At 43.5% G+C, this 10,165-nt stretch overlaps 1 protein-coding gene across 2 annotated transcripts in view; it reads left to right on the top strand.

Moving 5' to 3' along the window:
* USP28 (ubiquitin specific peptidase 28) overlaps positions 1-10,165 on the top strand; it is a 67,661-nt gene that overhangs the window by 794 nt on the left and 56,702 nt on the right. The gene's annotated exons all lie outside the window — the stretch shown is intronic.

Raw genomic sequence — 10,165 nt, 5'->3', positions numbered from 1 at the left:
GCGGGCCTGCGGGGCTGCGGGCTAGGGGCGGGAGGGGGCTGCGGAGGTCGCCGGCGCTGGCCGGGCGGGGGCGAGGGCAGTGCGCCGGCGAAGGGGCTGAAGTCTTTGCAGGGCTCGGGTCGCAGGGATGGGGGACGCCCTTCGAGTCCGCAGCGAGCTCATGTTGCGAGGGGAGTAGTATAAAGGGCAGGACTTGGGGTTGTGTGCATCAGGGCTTTTTCGGGGGAGCGCTCGTGGGCCGTGACCTGGGTGAGAAACTTCCGAAGGTGGCAGCTTAGGTGGGTTTTGTTGTTTGTTTTCATTTTTAAGTCCCTTTTATACAGTAGTGTTTTGAAGTGTCTAAGCAGACCGAACTTAGCTGACTTAAAGGAGGGATTTATCAACACCTTGTAAAAAAGACCAGAGGTCCTGGTTACCACTCCCTCCCTCCCTTCCCTTACCCCTGCCACCCTCGCTTTTTTTTTTTTTTTTTTTAAATCAACCTCCCCAGTGCATTCATCCCTGGATTTTTAAGGAGGGAGGAGGAACAGCGCGAGGAATACAAGGTATGCTCACAAATGCCTTCCCATTCCTATTATCTGAGAAGATTGAAACCGATACAGGGATTTCTGGGCTAAGTGGGTGAGAGTGGAACACTGGTTTGGGAGCATATCAAAAGGCCGATAATGCCCGTGTGAAGAAACTTGGGAAGTAGGCAATTTGAGAATGTCTTCTAAGGTTGCTTTGGAATGCTATAACAACATTACCTCCTCACCCCTCAACTACTGTGCTTTTTGGAGACCGAATGGGAAACGTGTGCCAGGTATGCAAATGAGAGTTCGGAAATGAGGAATTTCATAAACATTTACAATACAAAGCTGTCAGATACCTCCACGTGGGAAACGGGTTATGGCTCTTTATTGTGTTCCTGCGCACAGGAGAGCAGTATTGTGGAAGTGAACACACTTCCTTTTTGAACTCCTGTAGTAAGAGATACCTCCTGGTCCTGGGCTCCAAAATGAAAGTAATGTGGATGGTATTTCATGTGCTGATTTCTAATGGGGATACTATTGTTAGGTGTTCACAAATGCCCATTGGAATCTGAGTCAGGATTTTCTCTGGTTTCACAGACCGTTTCTATTTGTTTTAGGACAGTGACTTCAAAACAGGTGGGAAACATCTTAGTTTTGAGACCGTTGGGTTGATTTTAGGGAAGAGGCTATTTTAAGGGAGAGTAAGTCATACTTAAATTTGTTGGGGACCATGTGCCTGTTAATCAAAGGCATCTTCATTTACCTCTGCCACAATGGCCACTATCAGCATTCCCTACAAGTTTGTATGTGAGGTGTTTGATGAGCACTTGTATGTAAGTCATAGCTATTTTTGGAAAACTTGGAAGTCCCATTGGTTGTGGCTGGCTGGAGTAGTACCCTGACTCCTGGCCATCTGCAGAGTGATGACATTCAGTGTTCTTCCCAGTGATTCGCCCCATACAGACAGATGATAAGCTCGGAATGCTCGATAATGTTTGCCCTCTTTGTTTTTGCTAATGAAGATGCTTGAAATTAGCAGGCTAGGTTGAAGGAATTCTATACAGGGAAACTACTTTTCACATCTCAGAGGAAAGGTTTTAATAACTTCCTCCTCTTGATGAGTTTCATGTTAGAATGGCTCTATTTTGGATTCTCTGAAGAATTCTACATTTCCCTTAAAGGGTCCTTAATTGTTCTAGTTGGGAACAGTTATCCTGTCCTGACACTCAGAAGCTATTTAAAACCTAGAATGCTTCCCTTCCCTTATTGGTCAGTTGTGCATGGGACAGACGGAACCCTTCATAGCCTCCCAAGAATTTTAGTGAGAAAAATGTAGTACTCTTGAAATATGTCCTCAGTATGTACTAGCGTCTGAAAGAGGATACTTTGTGATATTACTGAATACCCCAGACTGATATTCGAATTATCTATAGAAATTACTTACAGGCAGGTTTCTGTGTTTTTTCTTTCCTTATTTTTTTAAGAAAATTTTTTAATGTTTGCTTATTTTGGGGAGAGACAGAGCGTGAGCAGGGGAGGGGCAGAGAGAGAGAGAGAGAGAGGCACAGAATCCAAAGCAGACTCCAGGCTCCGAGCTGTCAGCGCAGAGCCCAATGCAAGGCTCAAACCCACAAACCATGAGATCTTGACCTGTGCTGAAGTCAGATGCTTAACTGAGCCACCCAGGCACCCAACAGGTTTCTGTGTTTTAGTCACTTCTTGACTTGGATAAAAGCCAGCAACACAGTTTACTGTTGTAGGATAAACAACTTGAAGTCAGGTTGGTTCTTATAAACCTGTCATCCTTGGCAGCTGTGCTAGAATTCATCACATGTTCTTGATGCTAACTGGAGCCCTATGAAAACCTGCCAGTTTCAGTGAAAATTTAATGTTCTTTTTGCTTCCTCTTGATTTATGGGCTTTTTATTCACGTTTACCTTGTCTCATTTGTTGTGATTTTTGGAACATCAGTCAGTCAGTGTTTGGTTGGCTTTCCCAACTTTTTTTTTGAGGGAGAGAGAGAGGTGGGGGTGCAGAGAGAGAGGGGGACAGAGGATCCAACGCAGGCTCCACACTGAAAGCAGCGAGCCCTGTGTGCGGCTCGATCTCCCCAACCATGAGATCATGACCTGAGCTGAAGTCAGATGCTCAATCGACTGAGCCACCCAGGCGCCCTGGCTTTCCCAACTTTAATGCCTCTTCAGCTACAGTTTCTGCTCACACGATGAGTACAATATTTATAAAAAGAACTGACAAGTAAGGCCTCACCAGGCAAGATCTTCCCATGTGTTACATTTCATTGAACAAGTTTAAACAGTAGCCAGTGAAGCATATGTTTCTTAAGGAGAATAATGATGCTGGTAATAGTAGCAGCTAACATTAATTGAGCACGTGCTCAGAACTTAACATACGTTATCTCAGTACTCATGACAACTCCATGAAGTCTTCATATCGGAGGCTTTTACTTGTCAGATAATTTGCCCAGGATCACCCACCTAATAAACGATACAGCCAGGACTGAACACAGCAATTTTGAGTCTAAGAGCCCAAGATATCCTTGATCCTACTTCTTAGTCAATGGACCTGTTGTCGTAGGTCAGTACCTTTCTTTTACCCTCCAGAACTTTCCTCGTGTTTTAAACTTTGAATCCTGCCTACATTCTTTCTAAATATACATACAGTCTTTTCTACTTGGTTCAGCCTGGTGCTAACTAAAGCGGTGTGTGTGTGTGTGTGTGTGTGTGTGTGTGTGTGTGTGTGTGTGTTTAAGGCGATTTCCTTATTTCCCTTTCTTTCTTTCTTTCTTTTTCTTTCTTTCTTTCTTTCTTTCTTTCTTTCTTTCTTTCTTTCTTTCTTTCTTTCTTTCTTTCTTTCTCTTTCTTGTTTTTGCTCTTCAGTATCTCTTTGCTTGTGGTATGAGTTACCACCCTTCCCTTCCTTCCTTTCTTAGAGATGAATCTAGATGCATGGCGTCTAGAGAGCCTTTTGATTGTGATTGCTGGAGGAGGATGCTGCTGGCTTCAGCGGGTAGAAGCCAGGGAGGGATGCTGCCCAATGTCCTATGATGTGCAGACTAGCCCCCCAAAACAAAGAGTCCAGAATGTCAATAATGCTGAGCTTCAGAAACCCTGATCTAGGTGATGTCTCTCCTCGCTCTCCTAAATGATCTCACATTTCCTTGCCTCAAGCCTAAGCCCCAGATAGCTTCACTGTCTTCTATAATCTTGAGGCTGAAAATATGGTCTGTGGACCAGCAGCATCTGAATCATCCAGGAGTGCCTTGGAAATGTAGAGATTTGGGTGTGTTAGAGCCAGCTTGTACTGCCTCTCCAGCCGAAAGCGTGTGTCTCTTCCCAACTCTGTGTTCAGTGACCTCCTGGTGGTAGCTTGAAGTTCTCATGGTGGAAGTGTCTATACCAAGGAAATCAACAGCCTCCACAAATCAACATACCCCTGTTGAGGCCTCCACCCTAGACCTGTTGAATCACAGTTTGCCTTTTGACAACATCCCTGAGTGATAACTTTGAGAAGCTCTGCCCGACTGCGCAGAATTCCCACTTTCTTCTCTTTCATTTTCTTCTTGTTCTTTTAAGTTTATTCATTTATTTTTGAGAGAGAGCAGGAGAGAGAGAATCCCAAGCAGGCTCGATCCCGTGAGCCATGAGATCATGACCTGAGCCCAAAGCACAAGTTGGACACTTAACCGACTGAGCCACCCAGATGCTCCAGAATTCCCATTGTCCATTCAGTTATGTACATGTGTCCCCAGTCCTCCGACAAAATAGCAACAGAATTGCCTTCTGCCCTGTCCAGTGTTTGCCTTGTTCAGCACCTTCCTTTTGTTTACTTTTTGAACCGACTTTCTAAATCCACCTGTTTCTTCTCTAGAGCATTTTCTCAATTACATTTGTAATTCCAGTTCACTGTGGAAAACTTGGAAAACGCTCCCCCACCCGACCCTGTGGGCAAGACTAGCGCTTGGCAGTTGGAGGCACAGCCCCCAGACCAAGGCGCATTGGTTCCCAGCCTGCACCAGAGCAGCAGCGAGAACCCAGATAGGAGGCGATAGGAGGCTTTTACCGTTTGTCGCTTGGGAATGAAACGGATCGCTCGCAGGTGGCCGGTGACTAACCACCTTCTCCTGAAATCCGCGGCTTTACCGAAGTAATTCTTTTTGCCTTTCTGCTTTGGTTATTCAAGCGCCAACTCGAATCCCCTTGTCATGCTTTTATGTGTGATGATTCCTCATCGCCACTTTTTGGTTGCTGTTTATTTTGGCAGTTATCTTTATTGCTACTTACTATCATTTCTGGGTTTTTTTTTTCTTTTTTCCTAAAAACTTCCAGCGTGTGTTTTTTAAATCATTTGCCACAGTCTTATCACAGACTGAAGTATTGTAGTTTACCCCCACTTCCTAACTGGCTACATCGTTTTACAACTTTCGTAGGGAAATGAGGCCTAGAAGAGATGTTTGAATTTATGTAATACATGCAGCCTTCTCCATCTTACAAATGCAGTAATGGGCCGGGGCGCCTGGGTGGCTCAGTCAGTTGAGTGTCCGACTTCGGCTCAGGTATGATCTCATGGGCATGATCTCATGGTTCGTGAGTTCAAGCCCTGCATCAGGCTCTGTGCAGGCAGGACAGCTCAGAGCCCAGAGCCTGCTTTGGATTCTGTGTCTCCCTCTCTCTCTGCCTCTCCCCCACTCATTCTCATTTTCTCTCTCTCTCTCTCTCTCTCTCTCTCAAAAATAAATAAACATTAAAAAAATTAAAAAAACAAAAAACAACAAACCCCAAATACAGTAACGGGTCTCAAGAGTTAATTTACTGTTGATCTCATTGTCTAAGTCAGAACCCTGACCTCAGGCTTCAGTTCGGTGACTGGTTCGTACCCTCAGTGCTCCAGCTGCTTTACTTCCGGAACACTCTCTCTTGAACATTTTGGACGTGTATCATTCTGGTTCTTCTTCTCTTTCTTCTCTTTTAGGGGCTAACCTGTTAGCTTTCTTGGTTGTTACTTTCCTTTTATGAACTTCTTCCAAATCTGCATTTGTAATCCTGACTTGCACATGACTTCTACTCCCCTATTTGCAAATGCTAGTTCAACAATTCTTGCATATCAGCATCCTTGGCTATGACCATTTGCTGCGTAGCCACTTTCGCCACAGGTGCATGAGGCATGGGAATATATACTTGTCATAATAGCATCTGCCTTACGCCATTTTCGGCCCTGAGCACTTTTTTGTACATACTCTGCAAGGTATGATTATTATGTCTTATTACAGAAGAGGACAATCATACTCAGATCTTAATGTAGCTTAGAAAGGCCCAATATGAGATTTTAAACCAAAGCCTGTTTGGCTCCATGCTGCAGATGGGAAATGTGGCTTACCCGGGATTAAATTCTAAGTGGCAGAGTTGGGACCTCAAGCCATCCAGCTTTCTGCCTGGAACACATGCCTTTCTCAAACCAAACTTTTCAACTACCACTTGGTAATGTATGAAGTACGTTAGGGCGTATTCTCATCGAACCCATAGAGCAACCTTACGAAGTAAAATTCAGTGTGAGGAGGAAGTAGAATTTGCAAAGCGGTGCAAAGCGATCAAACCAAAACCAAAGCATAGGTCGTTTCTCCCAACCTCTGGATGAGTTTCATTGGGCAGGTAGGCCACAATATTTTCCATTTCTGTTTTCTTCTTCGTTTTTTCGTTGTACTAACACGTGCTGTATGCATTACTTCATTTGGTGGTCACATCAGTGCCATCAAAGCTCATGGTACTTTATTTTCCAGATGTGGAAATTGATGGCCTGGGAAGTTGAGATTTACCCAGAGGCTGATATGTAGTGGAATCTGGGCCGTGTAGCACTATTCCCACTGTCTAGGCTTTCTACATAAAAAGGGAGGTCAAAATACCAGACATTCAAAGCTCAATTAAAGATGTGCGTCAGTAGGTGCTGGCAGCATGCCACATGATAGCTTGGTAGTCATTTTATTTATTTATTTTGAGAGAGAGACAGAACAAGTGGGGGAGGGGCAGAGAGGATCCAAAGCAGACTCTGCTGACAGCAGAGAGCCCGGTGTGAGCCTCGAACTCACAAACTATGACATCATGACCTGAGTTGAAGTCAGACGCTTAACTCACTGAGCCACCCAGGCACCTGCTGATGGTCATTTTAAACTTGAATCATCTTCAAGCAATATCTGCTTTCTCTAGTACTCTTGTCCAAGTTAGTACTTTCCTGCTGTCCTTTTTCTTTTTTGTGTGTGAGCACAAATCTTTCTTGATTTTATTCAATTGAGGTGAAATTCACATAACATAAAATTAACACTTTTAAATTTGAGAGAGAGAGAGAACGCATGCATATGCACAAGTGGGAGAAGGGACGGAAGGAGAGAGATGGAGAGAATCCTAAGCAGGCTCCATGTTCAGTGCAGACCCTGACGCGGGGCTTGATCTCACGACTGTGAGAGCCTGACCTGAGCCAAAATCAGTGACCTTTAGTATATGTATTCATGAATATTGTGCAGCCACCACTTTCGTGTAGTTCCAAAAACATTTTCAAAACCACAAGAGAAAACCCGTATCCACTAAGCAGTTACTCCCTAGTCCTTCCTTCACTCGGGCCCCTGGCAACACGGATCTGCTTTCTGTCTCTCCATTTACTTATTTTGGATATTCCATATAAATGGAATCCTACAATATGGGACCTTTTGTGTCTGGCTTCTTTTACTTAGTATAACATTCTCATGTTTCAGCCACATTGTAGCTTGTATCTATTTGTGCTTCATTCATTTTAATGACTGGGTAGTATTCCACTCTGTGAATCTACTACATTTTATCCATTTTTCCATTGGTGGACAACTGAGTTGTATCTACCTTTTGGCTTTTATGAATACAGCTACTGTGAACGTGCACGTACAAACATTTTTGAGTACCTGTTTCTGATTCTTTTAGATATATTCCTCCAAGTAGAATTGCTGGGTCATATGGCAATTCTGTCTTTAGTTTTTTGGGGAACTGCCAAACCGTTTTCCATAGCAGGTGCGACATTTTATGTCCCTCCACCCCCAGCAGTGCACAAGGGTTTTAATTTCTCTACCTCCATCCTCTCCAAACATTTATTTTCCGTTTTTCCTTTGTTTTGTTGTATAAGAGCCATCCTCGTGTGTGAAGTGGTAACTCCTTATACTTTTGATTTGCATTTTCCTGATGGCTACTGTTGACCCTCTTTTCATGTGCTTATTGGCCATTTATGTAGTTTCTTTGGAGAAATGTCTGTTCAAGTCCTTTGCCCATTTTTCGAATTGCATTTGTTTGTGTTTGGTTGTTTGAATTATGAGAGTTGTAATATATCTGGATACTAGACTTTTATCAGATTTATGATTTGGAAATGTTTTCTCTCCTCCTGGAGGTTGTCATTTCATTTTCTTGGTAATGTTTTTTGATGCACAAAAGTTTTTAATTTTGGTGAAGTCTTGCTTACCTCCTTTTTTTTTGTTGTTGCTCATGCTTTTGGTGCCGTATCTAATCCATTGCCAAACCCAAGATCATGAAGATTTGCTTCTATATTTTAAGAGTTTTGTCATTTTAGTGCTCATATTTAGGTTACTTATCCATTTTGAGTTAGTTTATGGTGGAGGTAGGGATCCAACTTGATTCTTTTGCATGCGAATGTCTCCTTGTGCCAGCATCAGTTTTTGAAGAGACTATTCCCCATCGAATGGTCTTGGCACCTTTGTCAGAGGTTAATTGACCATAGACGTATGGTCAGTTCCCAAGTCTATTCCCAAGTCTAAATTCCCAAGGCTAATTCATTGATCTGGATGTCGGTCCTTCGCCATATTACGCTGGCATGATTCCCGTAGCTTTTTAATAGCTTTTATTTATTTTTTTTTCAACGTTTATTTATTTTTGGGACAGAGAGAGACAGAGCATGAACAGGGGAGGGGCAGAGAGAGAGGGAGACACAGCATCGGAAACAGGCTCCAGGCTCTGAGCCATCAGCCCAGAGCCTGACGCGGGGCTCGAACTCACGGACCGCGAGATCGTGACCTGGCTGAAGTCGGATGCTTAACCGACTGCGCCACCCAGGCGCCCCTTTAATAGCTTTTAAAGTCCAGAAGTGTGAGTCCTCCAACTTTGTTTTGTTTGGTTTGGTTTTCCAATATTGTTTTGGCTCTTCAGGGCCCATTGAAATTCCTTAAGAATTTGAGGCTCCACTTTTCTGTTTCTGCAAAAATGGCCGTTGGAATTCGGACAGAGATTGCATTGAATTTGCAGGTCACTTTGCGTAATATTGCCATCTTAACAATATGAAGTCTTTTGAGATGGTTTATTTTGTGTGTCAGCCTGCCTGGAGAATGAGGTGCCCAGACATTTGGTCAATTGTATGTCTGTGAGGGTGCTTCTGAATAAGATTAACATTTGAGTTGTAGAGGGAGTAAAGCAGATTGCTCTCCCTGATGTCTGTGGGCCTCATCCAATCAATTGAAAACCTGGATAGAACAAATAAGGCTGAGTAAGAGGGAAGGTCACCTAACTGACTGTTCAGCTGGGCCTTTGGTCTCCTGCCCTCAGACTGGAACTTACATTGTCAGCTCTCCTGGTTCTCTGGCTTTCCACCTGAGACTGGAATGACATCTCCAGCTCTTCTGGATGTGCAACTTGCCAACTGAAGATCTGGGGACTTGTCAGCCTTGCGAGTCTGATTGATTGCAAGGAATTGATTGCAAGCGCCAATTCCTTATAATAAATTACTTCTCACCCACCCATCTCCCCAACAGGAAACTAGGAATGCAGTGTTCATTTACACACACACACACACACACACACACACACCACACATGCACACGCACGCACGCACACGCCCTGTTGTTTGTTTCTTTCTCTGGAGAACCATGACTAATCCAGTCTTCCAATGCATCAGCCTGAATATCTTTCCATTCATTTACGTTTTCTTTCTTTCTTTTTTTTTTTTTTTTTTTACAATGTTTTATACTTTTCAGAGTACAAGTCTATCACCTGTTTGGCTAAATTTGTTCCTAGGTATTTTACTTTTTTGGATATTATAAATGGGATTAAAATATATATGTGTGTGTTTATTTATTTATTTTTGGAGGAGTGCAAGCGGGGGAGGGGCAGAGAGCGAGGGAACAGGATCTGAAGCAAGTGGGCTGACAGCAGCGAGCCCGACTCAGGGCTTGAACTCAACGAACCGCGAGATCATGACCTGAGCTGAAGTCAGACCCTCAATGGACTGAGCCACCCAGGTGCCCCTGGAATTGTTTTTTTAATTTCTTTTTCACATTGTTCATTGCTGCTGTACAGAAACAGTTGACTTTTGCGTGTTGATCTTGTAGCAGCTTTGCTGAATTGTTTGTCAGCAAACAAGCAGATGTGGCTCCTTTGGGGTTTTATGTATCCTGTCATCTGTGAACAGAAGCAGATCCTTTCCAGTTTGGATGCCTTTTCTTTTACTTGCCTAATTAATTGCTCTGGCCAGAACTTTCAATATGATGTTGAATAGCATTGGTGAAAGTGGGCATCCTTGTCTTATTCCGGATTTTGGGATGGCTTTCTCAGTCTTTGACTACTGAGTATGATATTAGCTGTGAGTTTTTGTTTTTGCTTTTTAATAAAGGCCCTTTG

The sequence above is a fragment of the Herpailurus yagouaroundi genome, unplaced genomic scaffold (assembly GCF_014898765.1).
Source record: "Herpailurus yagouaroundi ecotype Mexico unplaced genomic scaffold, PumYag 161, whole genome shotgun sequence".
NCBI lineage: Eukaryota > Metazoa > Chordata > Mammalia > Carnivora > Felidae > Herpailurus > Herpailurus yagouaroundi.
Note: the sequence above shows the minus strand (reverse complement) of the source record. Positions and strands in the feature narration are given on the sequence as shown.